The sequence below is a fragment of the Gopherus flavomarginatus genome, chromosome 6 (genome assembly GCF_025201925.1).
Source record: "Gopherus flavomarginatus isolate rGopFla2 chromosome 6, rGopFla2.mat.asm, whole genome shotgun sequence".
Classification (NCBI taxonomy): Eukaryota; Metazoa; Chordata; order Testudines; family Testudinidae; genus Gopherus; species Gopherus flavomarginatus.
Window position 1 is genome coordinate 26450803 of NC_066622.1, and position 23303 is coordinate 26474105.

Genomic DNA, 23303 nt, shown 5'->3' on the forward strand with positions numbered 1-23303 from the left:
CCTGATAAGCTTTAAGTTTTTAACAGTATTCTAGTTTTGCTTGCACTGTAGCCTAAATATATGTCTCAGATGATACATTTTCATTCATTTTCTTCAAATATACCTTTCTAAGGTGAATTTAATGGTTTTGAAAGATGCCAGATGGATACAGTTCTATTCAGATTACCTGGTGCGTTCCAATTAGTTATCACAAGTGCAAGAGAATTGGTTTGGGTCAGTTCTTGGGTTGGAGAATGCCATGGAAAAATGTGGGGGATGCTGGGTGTAACATTGGTGATTCAGTAGGTGACATTCTTCCCTTTCCCACTGAATCCTTACTAATCTACAAGTTTTAGCAGCAGTCTTCTGGATAAAACTTAAAAAACAAGGTCCCAAAACTGGTGGTTGTTAAAGTTCCCGGGGCACTTGTTTGTAATGATAGTGTGTTACCTCTCCAATTTAAATAAGTACAGTCACAGAACTATTCAAAAAACGTTAAGGGATGTGATTGGGATGAGAAGCAGTGCAGCTTATGATGTATTATAGCATCAGTTATCATTGAGAGGTTTAAGATCATTCTGAGTTGTGTTTGCATGTTCATTAGGCTCAAGTTCATAACTCTCAAATTTTACCTCCATCCACAATAATCTGTAAAAAATGAGTGTATGTTGAAGTCTGATTTTTTTTTTCTCTTCTTGAAGGCATTTGTATTAAGAAAGTTTAATTCCTTTTCATTTTTATTTGGAATGTTTTCTGGAATGTTAACAGTAGAAGAGATTGTCCTATGATTTTATGAAAATTATGGTTTAAATAATTTTACTTTTATGAAACAATTTTAATTCAGGTCCAGTGAATCATATATATCAAGAAGTCATGTTTATTGACTGTGTATTAACAACTCAATTGTTTTATTAAAAAGCCACGTTATGTGAGTGAGAGAACTTAAGATATAGAATCAAACACCCTTATTAACACACTGTACTTAAAATACATTTTGAAACCTAAAGCCTAGTCAATTGTAGCTGTGCTACAATCTTATTTATGGGGGCGTGTGTAGCTGTACTGTCCCAGGACCAGACCAAGAAGCAGAATTTGACCTGGAGAATCACAAACTGTCTTCCTGTTTTCTTGAACTTTGAGGGTGTAATGTGTCTTGACTGCGTATCTGGTGCAATATGTGTCTGCAATACAGCAGCACTGGCTAGCAAGTTGAGGAGCCAGAGGCAATGTTCTACCCACTCTCCATTCACATGCACTGGGAATATTTAGAGCCCTGCAGAATCTGCTCTTTCCATGCTGCTACCTATGCTATAGTTGGTGTAGGGCAATAAGGGGGCACCTTTTCTGTGTGAGCATACAGGATGGACCCTCAAATAGTAGTGCATTAGCTCACTGGATATCCATCCACACTGGACATTGTATCTATCATCTAGTACTTCTGTTATCTAGTGAACAGAAAGAATTATAAATGCTGGTGACTGTAATACTGAAAACCACCGTTAATCTTAATAAATAAATAAATAAAAATCATGCAACAGTTATAGCTGTTCAGAAAGAATTGTTTTAACAAAAGGATGCACCCTCTTTCTTTTAACCAGTTAGGAAACAAGCCTGCATTGCTTTGAGCAGATCCCTAGGCAGACCATGTTGGTCTGGTATTGATGACAATAACATATAAAATTTTATAGCTGAGTTGTCATGTGATACAATTGTGCAGCGGTTTCAAGCATACTGTAGTGGCTGGAAAATTAGCTCTTTTGAAGGAAACAATTGTAGATTTTTATCTTTATCCAACATCATCTCACTCTATTTTATTTCAACAGGAAATGTAATGTAGAAATAATTTGTCAAGCCACATTTTATAGGCAGTCCATGTTTAAAATGCATGTTACAGTTTATATAATCTGAAAATGAAGTGTGACAAAGTAGATAATTATATATGGAGCATGAATTGGACCAACATATAAATAATAATATGCAGTTTGGTTTCCCTTTTCAGGTCCTGACAGTTTTAAAAAAAGGAAGCTGGGATGAACATTTTACTATTAATTATTATTATAAAAATAGCCATTGAAAGCAAGCAGCTTGCTGATATAATTAAACTCATGATTATTCCAACCAGGTGACCTTTTTCCCTTCAGTGTTCCATCAATAGTAATAGTTTTACTTAGAATGCACATGGTGTCTAGGCCTATTGCTGGACCTCTGCATAGGGGGTGAATTTCATCCATCAGTGAGTATCAGTCAGAGGATTCCAGTCACAGTGTCACTCCTGTAGGTAGCAGAGGGGTAGCCGTGTTAGTCTGGATCTGCTCCAATATGTTTGTTAGTCTATAAGGTGCCACAGGACTTTTTGCTGCTTTTACTCCTGTAGGTAGAATGCTTTATTTTTTTTCATATGAATAAACCTCTTCTTCTTTAATCTAGTTATATAGATGTTGCTAAATTAGTAAAATGTGTGTTTGGGAAGCGTCCTAAATCTCATCTTGCTTATTACAATAAAAAGGCAGTGTTTAGATGAAATTAGTGAGAGTTAATGTTAATGTAATACCATGTTTTAAGTGAGAATTAATAAAGAAAAGGTTATTATCAAAAGACCTAAATATATGGTTCTGATATTAGCAGTGAGAACCATGCTAACGGACAAAATTGGGTGAAATGTATATTAAGAAGGTAAATTATGTAATAATTGAAAATAACAGCATTGTCTACCTTCAGAGTCCGAAGTACAGCTAGAGCTTAGATCATAAATGAAAAGTTTGTGTCTAATCCTAGTAAATTTCATTTTCCTGATGAGTTCATACTCTAGTTATTATCCATGGTGCAGTAACACAACTCCATAGACATAAAGCAACAACTGAATTGGATGCTTCTCCATGCAATAATCTTCCTAAACGGCAGGTAAATGAATGGGTAACTTGCTGCAGTGGTGGTGAAACAGAGGGGAAGGCTGCTGCTGCCTGGCACTACCCTTTTATGGGCAGTACCCTGCCACTTCACTGACCAGTCCTAGTACCTCTTGGGGCACTGGGATTGATCAATAGCAGCCCTCCTAATAAGGAAAAGCTGTCAATGGCTAGCACATACTGCAGCTCTGCTTCAGCACTGGACTTGCCTTCTTAGGCCTGGTATACACTAGTCTGTTATTTCGGAATTAGCTGCGTTAATTTAAAAAAAAAAATTCCGTTCACACAACCAAACCATTTTTTTTCGATTTAAAGGGCTCTTTAATCCGATTTCTGTACTCCACCTCAGCAAGTGGAGTAGTGCTTAAATTGAGATTACAATCCTGGGTTAAAGGTATTGTGGATGCAATTTGTCATTATTGGCCTCTGGGAGCTATCCAAGAATGCTCCCTTGTGAACGTTCTGGACAACACTCTCAACTCCGATGCACTAACCAGGTGGGCAGGAAAAGCCCCGGGAATATTTGAATTTCATTTCCTGTTTGGTCACCATCAGCACAGGTGACCATCAGCACAGTCCACCATCACAGGAGATCACGCAGTCCCAGATTCGCAGATGAGCTCCAGCATGGTCTGAACGGGAGGTACTGGATCTCATCACATGTTGGGGAAACGAGTCTGTTATGGCAGAACTACGTTCCAAAAAAAGGAATGCAAATACATAAGTTAAAGTTTCCAGGGCCATGACAGAAAGAGGCTATTCCAGGGACACAGAGCAGTGTCATACAAAAATCAAGGAGCTCAGGCAAGCATACCAAAAAGCCAAGGAGGTCAATGCGTGCTCTGGGTCACAGCCCCATACATTCTGCTTCTACTGTGAGCTGCATGCAATTATGGGGGGTGACACCATTACTACTCCACCACTGTCTGTGGACATCTGCAAGGGAGGAGTTGCACGGAGCCATGAGGAAGAGTCATTGGAGGATGAAGAGGAGGAGGAGGAGGAGGAGGACAGTGCACAGGTGGCAAGTGGGGAATCCGTTTTCCCCTCTAGCCAGGAACTATTCTTAATGCTGGAGCCAATAGCCTCCCCCCACTCCCAAGGCAGGCTCCTGGACCATGACCCTGGAGAAGGCACTTCTGGTGAGTGAGAGCCTGATTGGAGCCACACAGTGGGGGGGGGGGGGAAACCCAGCTGTGCTGGGCTGTTCGCGTTTAGTTGAAAGGGCTCATCCCTGCTCAGAGCCTCATTGGAGCCACGTGGGGGGGGGGTGTTGTGTGAAGCAATCATCCCAGAGAGCCTGCAGTTCCTCCTTTTATATGGCAAACCCACCAGGCATTGCTTGCTATGGGAAAGGGGACCCAGCAATTTGAAAGCATTGAAATGAATGTAGAAGATGCAGAACCCCGTGTGCCCCTAGGCTGTCTGAAAACTGAATTCTGTTGCCCGGCTGTGTGTGATCGCTTACTCACATCAAAGTGTCCCCTTTGTTCTCTGAAATGTCTCTTTTAAAATACTACCCTCCCTTTTTGTCCTCCTGCAAGTGCAAATGTTTCAACACGACCCCTATCTACTCTGTCCCAGAGGCTGTCTGTCCAGATTAGAAGGCATAAAAAACGAACTCGGGATGACATGTTCGCTGAGCTCATGCAGTCCTCCCGCACTGATGAGGCCCACCTGAATATGTGGAAGCATTACAGGAACACAAAGAGAGGAGGGACGCGCGCGCGATGAGAGCAGGCAGGACGCTATGGTCAAGATCATGGGGGAGCAAACTGACATGGTCCACTGTATAGTGGATCTCATGCGGGAAAGGCAGCAAGACCATGGACTGCCGCTGCAGCCCCTGTATAACCACCCTACCTCCTCCCCAAGTTCCATAGCCTCCTCACTCAGATGCCCAGGAACACGATGAGGGAGGCTACAGGGACCCACACACTCAACCCCAGAGGATCGCCCAAGCAGCAGAAAGCTGGCATATGCGAACTTTTGATTTGGTTTCTGGACTTGTCCTTCCCTCCTCCTCCACCTCCCTACCCAATACCCCACCTCCAGGCGTTGCAAGCTTCCACAGTGCTATGGCTACTCACTTCTCAACTGTGAGGGCTGCTCTCATTTTGGTGTCTTTGTGCGTAAGGGCAGGGGACAGCAAGTCACAAAGTTCCATGAAAGTGACCCTACACATACGAAAGTTTTGCCGCCACTGGGAATCATGCCAGACCTGCAACACTATGCGGTCCCACCAGTCTGTGCTTGTTTCCTGGGCCCAGAATCGGCGTTCCACGGTGCCACCATGATTTCTCAATTGCCACATGCCGTGCTTCTAAGAACGTCTGTGTCCATGTCCTCATCAGGATAGTAATTGCACTGTCATCGCTTCCTTGCCCAGTTTTGCAGGTACTGCACATACTGCTGGATAATGCATGAGGTATTTACAATGGTCAAAACTGCAGTGGAGATCTGAGCGGGCTCCATGATTGTTGCACTATGGCGCCTGCATGGGTAATCCTGGAAGAAAGGCGTGAAACGTAGGAGGCCTGTTCAGTTCAAGATGACTGATAAAAGGTGATAAATGGTTGTCTTCTATAGCTTTCATGGAGTTGGGAAGCCTGCTCGAGCTGCAAGAGCGGGAGAGCAGAGTTTGCAGCGGAAGCTGTGCGGCTCAGTTCACGATGGCCAAATAATGGTGGGAAGCTGTTGCCTTCTATAGCTTGCATGCGAGCCCAGGACAGACAACATGGAAAAATTTAGCTAGCGATGCAAGAGCGGGAGAGCAGAGTTTGTGGTGGAAGCTGTGCTGTTTGGTTCATGGTAGCCAGAAAACGGCGGGAAATGGTTAGATAAAAGAGTAGATAGAAAGACGAGAGGACATGAGAGGTGGTTTCATAGTACTAGGAGACAGGCGGTGCACTGTACTGCACTGTCTGCTGGCAGCATGGCATCTGCCGAAACTTTCACGGAGGGAGGAGCGAGTGATGGCACACACCCCGAAACACGCGAGAATGTTTTTGCCCCATCATGCACTGGGAGCTTAACCCAGTATTCCAATGGGTGGTGGGAACTGTGGGATAAATTCCCACAGTGCACCGCTCCGACTTTCAATGCTAGGCTCAGTACTCTGGATGCACTCCACTGAATTCACGTGCTTTAGTGGGGACACACAACACCGAATATATAAAATCGCTTCCGAAAATTCGAATAGAATGTTTGAATTAATTTCGTACTGTAGATGTACCCTTAGTCCCACATGATTTAGCCTTACATAACTTCCGTAACCTCTCTTTATAGATTAGTTCTGTTTTACCATATACTATTATTTCCTAATAGAACACACAGAGATTATATTTCTCTTAAATAATTTGATTCTATCATTATTTTTTATATTTTCAGTTGGTATGTGTTAACCAGAAATGTAAAAGGCTTTTTTTTGATTTTGCATTGTATTGTCAACTTAATGGGAGCCTAATTTTATTGTGGACATTTTTTGCAGTTTAAAACAATAAATACTCTTCTATCTGTGTAAGCTGAGTAATATAAAGACCCAGGCCGTGGCTACACTGGTGTTTTACAGGGCTGCAACTTTCTCGCTAAGGGATGTGAAAAAAACACCCCCCTGAGCTCTGCAAGATACAGCGCTGTAAAGCCCCAGTGTAAACAGTGTCGTAGCGCTGGGAGCACGGCTCCCAGAGCTGCAAGCTAATCCCCATGAGGAGGTGGAGTACGTGCAGCGCTGGGAGAGGTCTCTCCCAGCGCTGGCGCTGCAACCACACTCGCACTTCAAAGCGCTGCTGCAGCAGCTCTTCCGCGGCAGCGCTTTGAAGTTTCGAGTGTAGCTATACCACCAGACACAACAGTGCTCTTTCATCTATTCAGGCAAGGAATAATACATGTGGAGCAAAGGCTGTCTTTCTGAAGTAGATTTGCTACTTCACAGTTTTACCATGGTAAGCAATGGTAGCTGAGTTGTGTAGCCTGAAGGCTTTAGTAAATAAAAGCCTCTGTGGATTGGCTGGCATTGACATGTGGCAACAATTTTCTTAGGTTTCAGTTGCTGCAGGGAGGAATTACAATTGTGATGCACATTGAGCCATGAAAGTTGTGGTCTTATACTTGACAAGAAACTGAGCTAAATTACTACTGTGTATCATAACACCTAGATTAAAAAATAGCTTTGTTAAAGCAGCATTTTTAAGAGACAGAATGAATGAGAAATTTCTGAATTGAATGAATACCTTTAAATTAAAAATGCAAAATACAAAACTTCTGAGTTTGCTGGATTTGATTTTCTAGAAGAAAAATAATGTATTATGATAGTTTCAGAATTATTTAATCTCCTTGGATAAATGGTCTATTTATACTGTTAGTCATTGAAGCAGTTGAGATACTAGGAAACTGTTTGTTCGGCCGAATCAATATTGTGTCTGTTAGCCATCATGGATATTGCTTCCTCCCCAGTATGTGAGTCCTTTTTCCTTCTTTTTCTATGATCTTTAATTTATTGTAATATAATTTAAATCTTAGTCCTTGAAACAAATCAGTTGAAAGGAATGGTTCTTGTACAATGTCATGTACACATTCTTTATATACTGGTATTCTCTCATTTTGAAATGCATATTATTATTTGCTGTCAGTCAAATTATTTCTATTTTGGTATATATGTTTTTTTAAAATGTAATTGCTAAAGAAATGGTACTTGCTATGCAGCATTATTTAATATAAATTTGCATAATTGCCAGGTTTCCTGTCAGTCATGTGGAAAATAAGATTAAAAAAAAAGAGAAGTCTTTGAATCCCTCTTCCTCTGTGAAACACCTTCCCATACCTGTTCACCAGACCATTTCCCTCACCTAATAAAAAAACTTCCCAAACACCCACTTAATCATTGTACTTATGAGACATGAGGTAGGGGAGACAAGAAGGGAGGGAAAAGTTAATGGAGTCTTCAAGACCTTTGGAATAAAATTCTCCATGTCTTCACTGATATTTGATTTTATCTTTGTTATCCTTGTTTTCAGTGTGATTTTTTTTTGTTACCTTATCCATTCCTTTTGTTTACTGAGGGACTGAACTTGTCATGTCGAATTGACATGGTGTATTCTTCAAGGCAGAACTGTATCTTTGTGTTTGGGGAGATCTGTTGCACCTAAACATTAAAAAATAATCATGGACGTATTTAGATTTACAGTATGTGCCTCTTTTCATTATTAAATGTTATGTAATACAAACTACAAAAGGTAAAGTATTTAAAAAAGAGAATAAAGTCAATAGTTGTAAAGATGCAAGTTAAGTGTTCTTGAAGCCTGGATATTTGATGAGAGAATAATTAATACAGTAATGGGAGAAGAGGAAGGGAAGCTGTGTTCAGTGATCTAAAGCTACAGGCTTGTTGAAGGAAGGAAGACCAAGTGTTCTAGTCAGTCAGAGCAGAACTAGTGAAAAAGGAATCCTGAACTCTAGAGTTACAGAGCAGGATGGTAGAGAAAGCCAAGACTGGAGGAGTATGGGCTTGGTGAGTAGGGGAATAAAGTCCCACTTGAGCTATGTAGGCATGTGCCAGCTTTTATGCATGAATAGTCTCATGTTAGATGTGTTAAAAGACCTCGCTGAATGGGCCCTGTCATAAACAGATAGCTAAGGGTTAATGTCTCTTTCACCTGAAGCACCTGACCAGAGGACCAATCAGGAAACCGGATTTTTTCAACTTTGGGTGGAGGGAATTTAGGGTCTGAGTCTTTTGTTTTCTGCCTGCCTGTTTTCTCTGAGCTTTGGAGAAGTAGTTCTACTTTCTAATCTTCTGTTTCTAAGTGTAAGGACAAAGAGATCAGATAGTAAGTTATATGGTTTCTTTTCTTTGGTATTTGCATGAATATAAGTGCTGGAGGGCTTTGATTTGTATTCTTTTTGAATAAGGCTGTTTATTCAATATTCTTTTAAGCAATTGACCCTGTGTTGTATCATCTTAATACAGAGAGAACATTTGTTTGTATTTTTCTTTCTTTTTATATAAAGCTTTCTTGTAAGACCGGTTGAAGTTTTTCTTTACTTCAGGGAAATTGAGTCTGTACTCACCAGGGAATTGGTGGGAGGAAGAAATCGGGGAGATCTGTGTGTTGGATTGCTAGCCTGATTGTGCATTCCCTCTGGGGGAATAGGAAAGTACTTTTGTTTCCAGGATTGGGAACAGAGAGGGGGAGTCTCTCTGTGTAGTTTCACAGAGCTTGTGTCTGTGTATCTCTCCAGGAGCACCTGGAGGGGGGAAGGGAAAAAGGATTATTTCCCTTTGTTGTGAGACTCAAGGGATTTGGATCTTGGGGTCCCCAGGGAAGGTTTTTCAGGGGGACCAGAGTGCCCCAAAACACTCTAATTTTTTGGGTGGTGGCAGCAGGTACCAGGTCCAAGCAGGTAACTAAGCTTGGAGGTTTTCATGCTAACCCCCATATTTTGGACGCTAAGGTCCAAATCTGGGACTAAGGTTATGACATGGTATAGCAGTGGTGGGATATAGACAGAATCCAGAAGCCAGTAGAAATATTATATTTTTCTTTTCTCTGCTAAGGGCTTTTTAGCAGAGAGAAACAGTTGGTTTTAAAAGGGAACCAGAGAGAATTTTTTTTTTCTGCTCTCTCTGGCAGTTTGTGGCTTGCATGTTAAGCAAGAAGCCATTACCAAACTGTTAAGGGTCTTTTGTCATGCAATAGCCCTCCCATTAGGAGGCAAGTACCAGCACTTATATGCATGTAAATAAAGTGGTTTTTCTGGTTTCCCTTCATTGAACATTAGCTAGAGAGAGAAAAGGAAAAAAGCACTGTTGCTAGGCAGACTTCAGGAGGCAACAGAGAACCTGCAGTTCAGAAGATAAGCACCAGAGGGCACCCCAACACAAGAAAACAGGAACCATGACTTCTAAGGCAAAAATTGAGGCCGAAGAACAAATCAAAGAAGCTGAACACCGGCGAGAGATGGAAAAACACAAACAGGAACTGGAAATAAAACAAAAAGAGATGGAGATGAAAGAAAGAGAAGAACAAATCAAACAGGCAGCACACAAAAGAAAACTAGAAGAAGAAGAGTTCGCCCACCGAAGGAAACAAGAAGAAGAAGAGTTGGCCCACCGCCGAGAAATGGAAAAACAACAAAAAGAAATTGAAGAGAAGGAAAAACAGAGAAAACATGAACTGGACTTGGCGAAAGCTGGGCTGCATGTGCCAGCCAACCCTAACAACCCGGCGCCAAATATTGCTCCACAGCACAGGAAATTTCCCACCTACAAGGCAGGTGGTGACACCGAGGCCTTCTTGGAAAATTTTGAAAGGGCCTGTCTTGGGTACAGCATTCCCGAAGACCAGTACATGGTAGAATTGAGGTCACAGCTCAGTGGACCTTTAGCAGAGGTGGCAGCTGAAATGCCTAAGCTGCAAATGAATGACTATAAACTTTTTCAAACCAAGGCCAGATACCGAATGGGGATAACCCCAGATCATGCCCGTCGGCGCTTCAGAACCCAAAAGTGGAAACCCGAGGTGTCATTTCCCAAACACGCCTACTACATTGCAAAAAACTATGAGGCCTGGATAACAGGAAACAACATTCAAACCTTGGAAGAACTGAACCTCCTCATACAAATGGAGCAGTTCTTGGATGGTGTTCCTGAAGACATCACACGGTACATACAAGATGGAAATCCCAAAGATATCGCTGAGACGGGGGAGATTGGAGCCAAATGGATGGAACTGGCAGAAAGCAAGAAAGCTACTGTCAAGGGGAACGATTACCCCAGGGGGCACACAGACCATAAACCCTACAACCGAGGACAGCCAAAGACCCCACATACCACCCAAGTAAAGCCACACATACCCTACCCTTCAACCTCACCAGTCTCCAGTAACTCACCTCGGCCCAGTGACCCATCAGATGGAAGATGCTTTAAGTGTAATGAACTGGGACATATCAAGGCCAACTGTCCAAAGAACACCATGCGAGTGCAATTCATTACACCACCATCACACCAAAGATCCCCAGGCCCGGATGCCTCTCAAATACCCTTGGAGCGAAGGGAAAATTTGAGAGTGGGCGGAAAGAAGGTTACTGCGTGGAGAGACACGGGGGCACAAGTGTCAGCTATCCACCAATCCTTCGTTGACCCCAAATTCATCAACCCAAAGGCCAAAGTTACAATTTACCCCTTCATGTCACAAGCTGTAGACTTGCCTACAGCTCAACTGCCTGTCCAGTACAAAGGCTGGTCAGGAATGTGGACTTTTGCAGTCTATGACAATTATCCTATCCCCATGCTACTGGGGGAAGACTTGGCCAACCAGGTGAAGCAGGCCAAGAGAGTGGGAATGGTTACACGTAGCCAAACCAGGCAAGCTTCCAGACCCATTCCTGTTCCTGAACCGTCCACAGAGGCCCTGTCTGTGTTACCAGAGACCCAGACAGAGGTAGTGGACCCGGATTCCATGCCTACCACTGAAACAGCCACAGCATCTCCAGTCCCAGGCCCGGAACTGGAACAGCAACCAGCACCAGCAAGTGCAACCACATCTTCAAACTCAACGCCAGAGGGCGCCAGCGAGCCAAAACTGGCAGAAGCAACAGACAGCCATACCCAAAAGGCTCAGCCAGAGCCTGAAATACCCTCAGGTGCACCAGCGGAGAGCGGTTCACCAGCAACGGAAACAACCCCATCACCTACATCGCTTCCAGAGGGACCAAGCCCAAGTCCACAGTCTGAGGAAGAACTGGTGACCCCAGCCTCAAGGGAACAGTTCCAGACTGAGCAGGAAGCAGATGACAGCCTTCAGAAAGCTTGGGCGGCGGCACGGAGCACCCCACCGCCTCTCAGCTCTTCTAATCGATCCCGGTTTGTTATAGACCAAGGACTTTTATACAAGGAAATTCTTTCTGGTGGACACCGGGAAGAATGGCAGCCGCAAAAACAGTTGGTGGTTCCAACTAAGTACCGGGGGAAGCTCTTAAGCTTAGCCCATGATCATCCCAGTGGCCATGCTGGGGTGAACAGAACCAAGGACCGGTTGGGGAAGTCCTTCCACTGGGAGGGGATGGGCAAGGACGTTGCCAAGTATGTCCGGTCTTGTGAGGTATGCCAAAGAGTGGGAAAGCCTCAAGACCAGGTCAAGGCCCCTCTCCAGCCACTCCCCATAATTGAGGTCCCATTTCAGCGAGTAGCTGTGGATATTCTGGGCCCTTTCCCAAAAAAGACGCCCAGAGGAAAGCAGTACGTACTGACTTTAGTGGACTTTGCTACCCGATGGCCGGAAGCAGTAGCTCTAGGTAACACCCGGGCTAACACTGTGTGCCTGGCCTTAACAGACATCTTTGCCAGGGTAGGTTGGCCCTCCGACATCCTTACAGATTCAGGGTCTAATTTCCTGGCAGGGACCATGGAAAAACTGTGGGAAACTCATGGGGTGAATCACTTGGTTGCCACCCCGTACCACCATCAAACCAATGGCCTGGTGGAAAGGTTCAATGGAACTTTGGGGGCCATGATACGAAAATTCATCACCGAATTCTCCAATAATTGGGACCTAGTGTTGCAGCAGTTGCTGTTTGCCTACAGGGCTGTACCACATCCCAGTTTAGGGTTTTCACCATTTGAACTTGTGTATGGTCACGAGGTTAAGGGGCCATTACAGTTGGTGAAGCAGCAATGGGAGGGGTTTACGCCTTCTCCAGGAACTAACATTCTGGACTTTGTAAGCAACCTACAAAGCACCCTCCGACACTCTTTAGCCCTTGCTAGAGAGAATCTAAAGGATGCTCAGGAAGAGCAAAAGGCCTGGTATGACAGACATGCCAGAGAACGTTCTTTCAAGGTAGGAGACCAGGTTATGGTCTTGAAGGCGCAACAGGCCCATAAGATGGAAGCATCATGGGAAGGGCCATTCACGGTCCAAGAGCGCCTGGGAGCTGTAAACTACCTCATAGCATTTCCCAATTCCTCACTAAAGCCTAAAGTGTACCATGTTAATTCTCTCAAGCCTTTCTATTCCAGAGACTTACAGGTTTGTCAGTTTACAGTCCAGGGAGATGATGCTGAGTGGCCTGACGGTGTCTACTACGACGGGAAAAAAGACGGTGGCGTGGAAGAGGTGAACCTCTCAACCACCCTGGAACGTCTGCAGCGGCAACAAGTCAAGGAGCTGTGCACTAGCTTCGCCCCATTGTTCTCAGCCACCCCAGGACGGACTGAACGGGCATACCACTCCATTGATACAGGTAATGCTCACCCAATCAGAACCCCACCCTACCGAGTGTCTCCTCATGCCCAAGCTGCTATAGAACGGGAGATCCAGAACATGCTACAAATGGGTATAATCCGCCCATCTACCAGTGCATGGGCATCTCCAGTGGTTCTGGTACCCAAACCAGATGGGGAAATACGCTTTTGCGTGGACTACCGTAAGCTAAATGCGGTAACTCGTCCGGACAACTATCCAATGCCACGCACCGATGAGCTATTGGAGAAGTTGGGACGTGCCCAGTTCATCTCTACAATAGACTTAACCAAGGGGTACTGGCAAGTACCGCTAGATGAACCTGCCAAGGAGAGGTCAGCATTCGTCACCCATGCGGGGGTGTATGAATTCAATGTCCTTCCTTTCGGCCTTCGAAATGCACCCGCCACCTTCCAGAGGCTAGTAGATGGTCTACTAGCTGGACTGGGAGAATTTGCAGTTGCCTACCTCGATGATGTGGCCATTTTTTCAGACTCCTGGCCCGAACACCTACTACACCTGGAAAAGGTCTTTGAGCGCATCAGGCAGGCAGGACTAACTGTTAAGGCCAAAAAGTGTCAAATAGGCCAAAACAGAGTGACTTACCTGGGGCACCAGGTGGGTCGAGGAACCATAAACCCCCTACAGGCCAAGGTGGAGGCTATCCAAAAGTGGCCTGTCCCACGGTCCAAGAAGCAGGTCCAATCCTTCTTAGGCTTGGCCGGATACTACAGGCGATTTGTCCCACACTACAGCCAAATCGCTGCCCCACTGACCGACCTGACCAAAAAGACCCAGCCAAATGCAGTTAAGTGGACTGATGAGTGTCAAAAGGCCTTTACTCAACTTAAGGCAACGCTCATGTCTGACCCTGTGCTCAGGGCCCCGGATTTTGACAAACCATTCCTAGTAACCACAGATGCATCTGAGCGTGGTATAGGAGCAGTGCTCATGCAAGAAGCAACAGATCACAACTTCCATCCTGTCGTGTTTCTCAGCAAGAAACTGTCTGAGAGGGAAAGTCACTGGTCAGTCAGTGAAAAGGAATGCTATGCCATTGTGTACGCCCTGGAAAAGCTACGCCCATATGTTTGGGGGCGGCGGTTCCAACTACAAACTGACCATGCTGCACTAAAGTGGCTTCATACTGCCAAGGGGAACAACAAGAAACTTCTTCGTTGGAGTTTAGCTCTCCAAGATTTTGATTTTGAAATTCAACACATCACAGGAGCTTCTAACAAAGTAGCTGATGCACTCTCCCGTGAGAGTTTCCCAGAATTCAGTAGTTAAAAAGTGTTCTTAAAATGTAAAAGTCTGTTAGTTATATACTTAGGAGTATATGTAAAGGTGTATGTGTTGTATTAATCTGTTTATTTTCAAGTTCTAGAAGAAAATCGCCGCCAGTGAGCTTCCCCACTGTCTGCAATTTGGGGGGCGTGTCATAAACAGATAGCTAAGGGTTAATGTCTCTTTCACCTGAAGCACCTGACCAGAGGACGAATCAGGAAACCGGATTTTTTCAACTTTGGGTGGAGGGAATTTAGGGTCTGAGTCTTTTGTTTTCTGCCTGCCTGTTTTCTCTGAGCTTTGGAGAAGTAGTTCTACTTTTTAATCTTCTGTTTCTAAGTGTAAGGACAAAGAGATCAGATAGTAAGTTATATGGTTTCTTTTCTTTGGTATTTGCATGAATATAAGTGCTGGAGGGCTTTGATTTGTATTCTTTTTGAATAAGGCTGTTTATTCAATATTCTTTTAAGCAATTGACCCTGTGTTGTATCATCTTAATACAGAGAGAACATTTGTTTGTATTTTTCTTTCTTTTTATATAAAGCTTTCTTGTAAGACCGGTTGAAGTTTTTCTTTACTTCAGGGAAATTGAGTCTGTACTCACCAGGGAATTGGTGGGAGGAAGAAATCGGGGAGATCTGTGTGTTGGATTGCTAGCCTGATTGTGCATTCCCTCTGGGGGAATAGGAAAGTACTTTTGTTTCCAGGATTGGGAACAGAGAGGGGGAGTCTCTCTGTGTAGTTTCACAGAGCTTGTGTCTGTGTATCTCTCCAGGAGCACCTGGAGGGGGGAAGGGAAAAAGGATTATTTCCCTTTGTTGTGAGACTCAAGGGATTTGGGTCTTGGGGTCCCCAGGGAAGGTTTTTCAGGGGGACCAGAGTGCCCCAAAACACTCTAATTTTTTGGGTGGTGGCAGCAGGTACCAGGTCCAAGCAGGTAACTAAGCTTGGAGGTTTTCATGCTAACCCCCATATTTTGGACGCTAAGGTCCAAATCTGGGACTAAGGTTATAACAGGCCCTTCTTAGATAAAGATTAATGAACTAAGAATTGAATACATTGGCCTCTATATTTTCAAGACCCTATTTTAATTTTGGATCTGGAAGTTGATAGGAAGTCCATGAGAGTAAAAAGGACAAAGGTATTTTGTTTTTTTCTTTCTTGGGAAAGAGAACACTTTAGATTCCCCTAAAATTTGAAGAATGTGAATTTAAAAGCATCTCAAAAGAGTAAAAATGCAAAAAGCATGATAGGATATGATTTGAAAAAAAGAAAGATTTCAGCTGACGTGGATCTCTGCTTCATTTCCTTGTTAATGAGCTGGAATCAGCAATGTCAATATAGATCCATGAAAGAGCTTTATAAGGACAAGTTCATTTTTTCTGGCTACATTTGTTTTTATGATAGCAACAGAACAAAATATGAAAAATTAATAAGTAATGTTTTATTACAATACGTGTTCTAGTGCAGCCAAATGTAAAGTCATAGATCTGGAGAACAAAGAATGTAGGCCATACTTACAGGATGGGTGTCTCTATCCTGGGAAGCAGTGACTCTGAAAAAGACTATTGCATCATAATGGATAATCAGCTGAATATAAGCTCGCAGTGCAGTGCTGTGGCCTAAAAGGCTAATGTGTCCCTTGGGTTTATAAACAGGGAAATATTGAGTAGCAGTAGAGAGGTTATATTACCTCTTCATTTGGCACTGGTGTTCACAGTTCAAGAAGGATGTTAAATTGTAAAGGGGTCAGAGAAGAGCCACAAGAATCATAAGAGGACTGGAAAACATGCCTTATAGTCAGTGATGTAGTGCTGAATTTTATAGGGCCAGAGACCTGCTCCTCCACACCTGCCCCTAGCCTCTCTTCACACCTTCCCTACATACTCCATTCTACCCACTCCTCGGACATCTCACAGCCACAACATTTCCCAGGGCAGCTGATCATTGGATGCTTTGAGGAAGAGCACAAGCCTTGCAGGGAGCCAATGGGAGAGGGACGGGAAGAGAGGGAAATTCTGAAGAGCCAAAATGTTGCTCCATCTTGTCTTTCAGGTGCCATAATGATGCTCCAGTCAGTTCCAGCAGCACTATACCCTTGCGTATAGTGAAGGACTGAAGGAGCTCAATATATTTATCTTAACAAAGAGAAGATTGTGATCAAGTTACTCCTTAATCTACAAGTACTTGTGTGAGGAACAGAAAAATGATAGAGGACTCTTGAACCTTGCAGATACAGCTATAACAAGATCCAATGGCTGTATTTTGAGGCTAGACAAATTCACATTACAAATAAGGTACACATTTTTAATGGTGAGGATAACCATTGGGATAATTTACCTAAGGGTTGCAGTGAATTCTCCATCAATGAAAAATTAAAAGTCAAGGTTAGATGTTTTTCTACAAGATATGCTCTAGTTCAAGCAGGAATTCATTTGTTAAAGTCTTATGGCCTGTTATTCAAGAGGTGATATTAGATTATCACAATGGTCCCTTCTTGACATATAATCTATTAAAATTATGTTGTCATAGTGGGTTAAAAAGGCATTTTGAATTCTGAGAGTATTTCATGTTTAAAAAAATTGGCATTTCCTGACTTTTTTAGGGTTTGAGTTTACAACCTTAATCTTCTTTCAACATATTTCTTAAAATATATTATTTCCTAGCTTTAAAAAAAAGCTAACTGAAAAAAACAGAAATTCCATCATGTGGAACCATATTGATCCTGACAATGGCCATCAGTTTTGTTGGAACCTTTAGGTTTACAACACATATTTCTCCTATTTTAACAAATGGAATAAGTGATAAGAATAGTATGCTGTTAACTTCTGTGTGGACCAACCACTAGTGGAGGATGAGAAACACACTTTGCCAATGGGTTTAACAGCTGTGTAATGTTGGGACATCCAGATCCTGGGGATTCTGTTACAGGTTCTGGAGGCGAGCATTCTCTATTGGACAGAGAGCCTTATGCCTCAGACTCTCTGAAGCTTATCTCCTTCTGCTTTTGTCCCCTAGTACAGCGGTTTCCAAAACTTTTTAGTAAGGTGACCCACAGACTGCATTTAATCTTTTTTCTGTGACCGACCCAAGGTCCAAATTTGTATGGGAAAGGGGCGAAATCACAGGCCTATGTCATCCTCCTCCCCAAGGGGGCACCAGCCATTCTCAACAGCACTCTCCAACCCAGCACTACAACCCTAATTTTAGCCCGGTGCACCAGGGAGGCTCTGAGGGTCAGGGTTGGGAGAGCAAGCCCACCCCTCACTGGCAACTTCTGTACATGGGTCTGGCCCTGGCGCTCTGCTCCAGGTTTTGTGCTGGGCAAATCCAAGTCAGTGGTTTTAGCGAAGCGAGACTCACTGGCATGGCACCTCCTGCTGAGTGTCTTTGGAATTAGCTCTCCAAGACTCAGAGTGCCTCCTACCGGCCGGTGTCTCACCTGCCGCTGGCCCCCGTGTCTGTCCCAGACCTTGGTGTCCTTTACCTTGGGGTGCTGCCCCAGTAGTACCCCACCGTGCTCTGGGTCTCCCCACCCAGGGGAACCCCCAACCCTCTCACCCACCTTGCCTCAGTGGCTACTGCCAGTCATCATCTAGCTCCCACTCACTGGGGCAAACCTCAGTCTGTCATGACCACTCATCATCGGCAAGGGGGTTAGAACCTGCTGCCTTTCCTTATCCCCAGGCTGCAGCCTCTGCAGCCCTAGTACCTTCTTTAGACCTTGCACAAGACCTGAAGCCTGGGGAGTTACCTGGCTGGAGCTCCCCAGCTCTTCTTGCCTTTCCCCAGCACTGCTCTACCTCTGGTACTCTGCCCCCAGGCAGCTAGGTCCTTCTCTCTCCACTGCTAGAGAGACTCCCCAGTGCCTGGCTCACAGCCCTTTTATAGGGCCAGCTGTCTCCTAATTGGGTGTGGCCCCAGTTGTGGCTGGCTTCCCAATCAACCTACCCTATTGGTTCCCTGGGAGCAGCCCTTTCCCAGGGCTGTTTTAACCCCTTCAGGGCTGGGGCGGACTGACCACTCTGCTACGGTGGCATTGTGATCTGGTGCATGAGATTGCAGCACCAATCAGATTTAGCCAGCTAAATTTTTGCTGACACTTTCCAAAAACACTCAGTTTGTAGTAGACACCTGGCAAGGACGTTCTAAGCCTGAATAGTTAAAATTTGATAGAGTTATAAACAGAAAACAGGGTCTGATGGTGAAGAGGCCAGATTTGCAAAAATGCTGTCCACCCAGTAGCAAATCTAGCACAGTTTTGGATGCTGAATACTTTAGAATTTGTAGAGGCAGATTTTCAGATTATGGCTTCTTTAGTCTAAAAAGCACAAAATGCCCTAACTTTTGAGTTTTTAATTTTGCAACTTTAATATTCTAGTAATGTAGTTTGTGTAATTTCCTAGATTTTCCAAAAGCTAACTGAAAAAACAAATTTCATCATATTGCCACCCACATGTTTCATCAGCGGAGTTGGAACTTTGCTACTGCACAGATCTTTGCCACTTGAGCTAATGGAGTAATTGATAGCAGCAGTAGTAGCTGGATTCTCATTCTCTATGTATGTTGAGAATGGTCACTTTGGCAAGGGGGATTCACAGATATTTTCTGACGGCTGAGGAATGGTGAGATTCAAGAATCTACATTCCAGGTTCTGGCAAGGAATATGCTGTACTGGGCACATACACTTCGGCCCATTCCCCTCCTTCTCTGTCCACATCTTCTCTATTCCTCACACTGGTTCCTCGTTCCAGTACTGTTCTCTTCACAAAGTCAGTCCCAGTCTCCTTCCCCAGAAAATCCTATTCTCACTCCTGGATTCCCAGTTTCCTCCCCAAATTCCAGTCTCAGCTCAGCCGTTACTGGTTCCATCACCCACCAGCCTACAGCTCCTTATCCCCAGTCTCCTTGCTCAGTCAAATCTAGTTCCTCAGTCCCAGCTCCTCATCTGATTTGTCTTTATCCTCTGCCTACATTCTCTGTCCCCATTGTCTCCCAGTTCCAATTTCCCTCCTCAGGCTCCTCATCCAATCTGTGTTATATCCTGCCTCAACCCCTCATCTCCTTGTCCAAGTCTGCTTGCCCAGCCAGTTCCAGTTTTCTCCCTACAAACCAGCTCCTCCTCAAATATGTATCCAGGCTTCTCTCACCTCCTTTTTTTCCCTAGCCAGTGCTTTAAGTGGTCTGAAAAAAGTGTGTGTGTGTGGGGTCTATCATAAGCCCAGCCGCAGTAAATTCTCATGCACTTGATACAGACAATTCACATTATTTTATATTTTACATAAACATTCACTGTTTAGCTCATGAAGCTATTTATACTTGTTTTTAAATAAGGCAGCAGGTTTCATACAAATTATTACAATACAGCCAGGGAGTTTGGTGGTTAGGCGTCTGGGTGCAGTGGTATTCAGTGGGTCTCTGATGATGCAGGGGTTGTGATGTAGTGAGAGTCATTGGAGTAGGGTTCTCTCTGGGGATGTGGGGTGCAGTGAGATTCAGTGGGATTGGAGGTCTCTGATTTGGGAGGTGTCTCTAGGAATAGGGGGCTGAGGGTGCTGTGAGATTCAGTGGGGTTGATTGCTATTGGTCTGGCAATGCAAAGAGTCACTGGGATTGGAGTGGGGGTTCTCTGGAATTTGCAGGCTCTCACTGGGGATGGTGATACAGTCAGATTCAGTGGAGTTGGAGGGTCTCTCAGGAGATTAGGGCCTGGAGGTAAGAAAGTTTCAGTGTGGTCAGGGGTCTCTCTGAGGCTAGTGTATGGGGTGCACAGTGATGTTCAGCAGAACTGGGGGTGACTGGGGACTGGGGTTCAGCAACATTCAGTGTGGTTTGGGATCTTGGGTTTAGGTTCTCTGGGATTTGAGGGGTTCTCAAGGGATGAGGGCTGCTGTGAGATTCACTGGGGTTGGAGATCTCTCTGCGGATAAGGGTCTGGAAGTGCAGTGAGATTCAGTGGAGATTTGGGTCATTCTGGGATTGTCTCTCTCTGGGGATAAAGTGCTGAGGGTGCAGTGAAGTTTGGAGGGTATTGGGCTGGGGGTGAAATGACAGTCAGGATGGAAAGTCTCTGTTAGGCCCCGGGGCCTGGCTCTGAGTCAGGTGCTCCTGTCCTTCCCTTTTGGCCTTGCTCTGAAAGTTTCTCCCTATAAGCTACTGGGCAGCTGATGAGGAAAGTCCATGCTCCCAGCAGCTTCTTCTGGCTCTCCCCAGCTTCTAGGTTGCACCACCCCCATCTGCAAGCTGCTGCCTCTGCTCCACTCCCTCATGGACACAGGCCCTGTGTGTGTGTGTGTGTGTGTGTGTGTGAGAGAGAGAGAGAGAGTGAGTGAGAGTGTGTGTGTGTGTGTGTGTGTGTGTGTGTGTGTGTGAGAGAGAGAGAGAGAGAGAGTGAGTGAGAGTAAGAGAGACAGACAGACAGGCAGCTTGGCCAATGAGTGGGCAATGGCTGTCTGTGGGGGAGTAGGGACTGTATGAAGCAACAGCAGGAGCCTGGGCTGCTAGATGAGGTAGCAGTTCCAAAAGAAGCTCTGTTCCAAGCCACCACCACCCCGAACATCAAAAAAGTGTGTGTGTGTAGAGGGGGCCTCAAGCCACTGATTCTCAGTCCAATTTCTTTCCCCAGCAAATCCCAGTTTCGTTCCCCGTAACTACCTCTTCCAGTCTGTTCCCCCTGCCCACATCACAGATCAGGCTCTTGTGCCTTCTGTATTCAAATCAGGCACCATTCTCCTCCAGGCTACTTGGGTCCAGAATGGTGGATTATTGAGAAAACTTCACTCTCCAGTATATATGGATGCTGATATGTAGTAAAAAAGTTACTGCGAGTCCATCCCATGTTTCTAATGTCAAACCTATTACAGAAGAGCCACAAACCAGTTTTGATCTAATTTTTCAATGTATCAAATAAATCACAACTGAATAAGCTGGCTCAAAATAAGCTTAACTTCTGTGAAACTATATATAAACTGAAGACATGGTTTGATCCTTGAATGCATGCATGTTATTGCGAAGTTGCCAGGAATTGGCAAAAATATTGAGAGTTCACTTTTACTTTTATATCTTATTAGGATGTTTTGAAAATTTTATAAAGCTGTGGTAAATAAAAAAGTATGTATTTAATACTGCTTGTTAGTTTATGCTTGCAACTGGAGGGAAACAATTCACAGCAGTTTTCCTAATCATAACTGTAAGCATAGCTAAGGTTATGTTGCCAAGTGCCAGGCCGCAAATAAAGACAGATGTGTGGTCAAGCTGGCCTCAGCTTTTATTAAGTAACCAACTGAACCAAATAAACTAACCTTAAATCAGGCAGGAAATCTTTGCCAGACTTGATGCAGATTCATATACATTGGTAACGTACACCGTTGCCTAAACCGGCAAAGCCTGTGACTCATGCCAAGTCACAGTGCACTGATCTGCCAAGGCCCACATCAACTGTTGATGGTCCCACTTGGGTTGGTGACCTATGACTTAGATGTACCAGGCCCTTTGAGGCCCCATGCTGGAGGCCTTGTGGTCTTACTACGCCTTATCCCAGGAAAGGATCAGAAAGGCTAGAGGGAAGCAGCCAATCAGAGCTCAGCAGGCTCAGTTAAAAGGAGCTGTAGGGCCTGAGCTGTTCAGTTGCTGGCTGGGACCTAGGGTGACCGGATGGGATGAAGAAAAGATTGGGACACATGGGGCGGGGTGGGGAGTGCTGCTGGCACAGAAAAAAAAAAAAAAAAAGCCCAGAGTCCCGTCAGCGGGGATGGAAGGGGAAGAAAGGAAAAAAAAATGGAGTCCCACCAGTGGCGGGGTGGAGGGGTGGGGGAAAAGCGGAGTCCAGCCGGCAGAACAAAATGAAAAAAAAAACCAGGAGTGCGAAATATTGGGACAAATTGCGACCAAACGTCGATCAGGACACGGAACAAACGCCTTTAAATCGAGACAGTCCCGATTTTATCGGGACGTGTGGTCACCCTACTGGAACCAGAAAGTTGAAGGAGTAAAAGGCTATAAAATTTCACAGGTAAAGAGACTGGGGAGAAACCCTGCTCAACCATTGATAGTACTGGAGAGCTTTCCAGGCACAAAAGCCTGGGAGAGAGAACCCTGATTAAAAAGGAGGCAGAGACTATTACAAGCTGTCCAAGCCAAGAGGCCTGAGGGAAGAGCTTGAGAAATCAGGACAGATGGAGAAACACTCCAGGCAAGGAGGCCTAGGAGACACCTTGTTGGGAACAGACTGGGAATCCAAGAAAGTGATGGGATAGAGTGGGAAGTAGCCCCAGGGATGCAACAACAACTGTTAAAGCAGCAAGTGGCTACTACTTGTAGGGTTCCTGGGGTGGGTCTTAGGAAGTGGCCTAAGCCCTAAGAAGGGAATAAGATTCATTACTAAAAGCCTGAGAAAGGGGCTAGAATTTAAACAGCCTAGATACGGGGCTGAAGACCCTGGAGAGGCCCAACCATTTGTTGGACTGTGTTACCCTGGAAGGGGATCCATGCATTCGATTGTATGAGACTTGGCTGGAGGGCTGAGCCACTTAAGACCCACCTGATGAGTCCAAGAGCCAACAGGAGGTGCTCATGAGAAATGAGCATGCCCCATCACACTTGGTAATGGCCCAGAGTGGTATTCTAAGTGCCTCTTCTGTTACAAATAGTAACACAGGTCCTCACACAAATAGTGAGAGGATGGCCATGTGGTTCAGATGCTTCCAGGGAGAAGAGTAGGGCATTCACAGATTGGTTAAAATATCCAAGAGTATTGTGTTTATCACAAATTTTTAAATGACAGCTTTTCCATAACTGAAATCTCCCCTTTTTCCTCCTCCCCTAATTTATGAGACTAAGTAGTGTTTTAGGTGTGGCCAGGGTGAACTAAAATTGTGTGAGAAAGGTTTGG

At 44.6% G+C, this 23303-nt stretch overlaps 1 protein-coding gene across 5 annotated transcripts in view; it reads left to right on the forward strand.

Annotated features, from left to right (window-relative positions):
* Positions 1-23303, forward strand: part of ERC2 (ELKS/RAB6-interacting/CAST family member 2) — an 845311-nt gene that overhangs the window by 258371 nt on the left and 563637 nt on the right. The gene's annotated exons all lie outside the window — the stretch shown is intronic.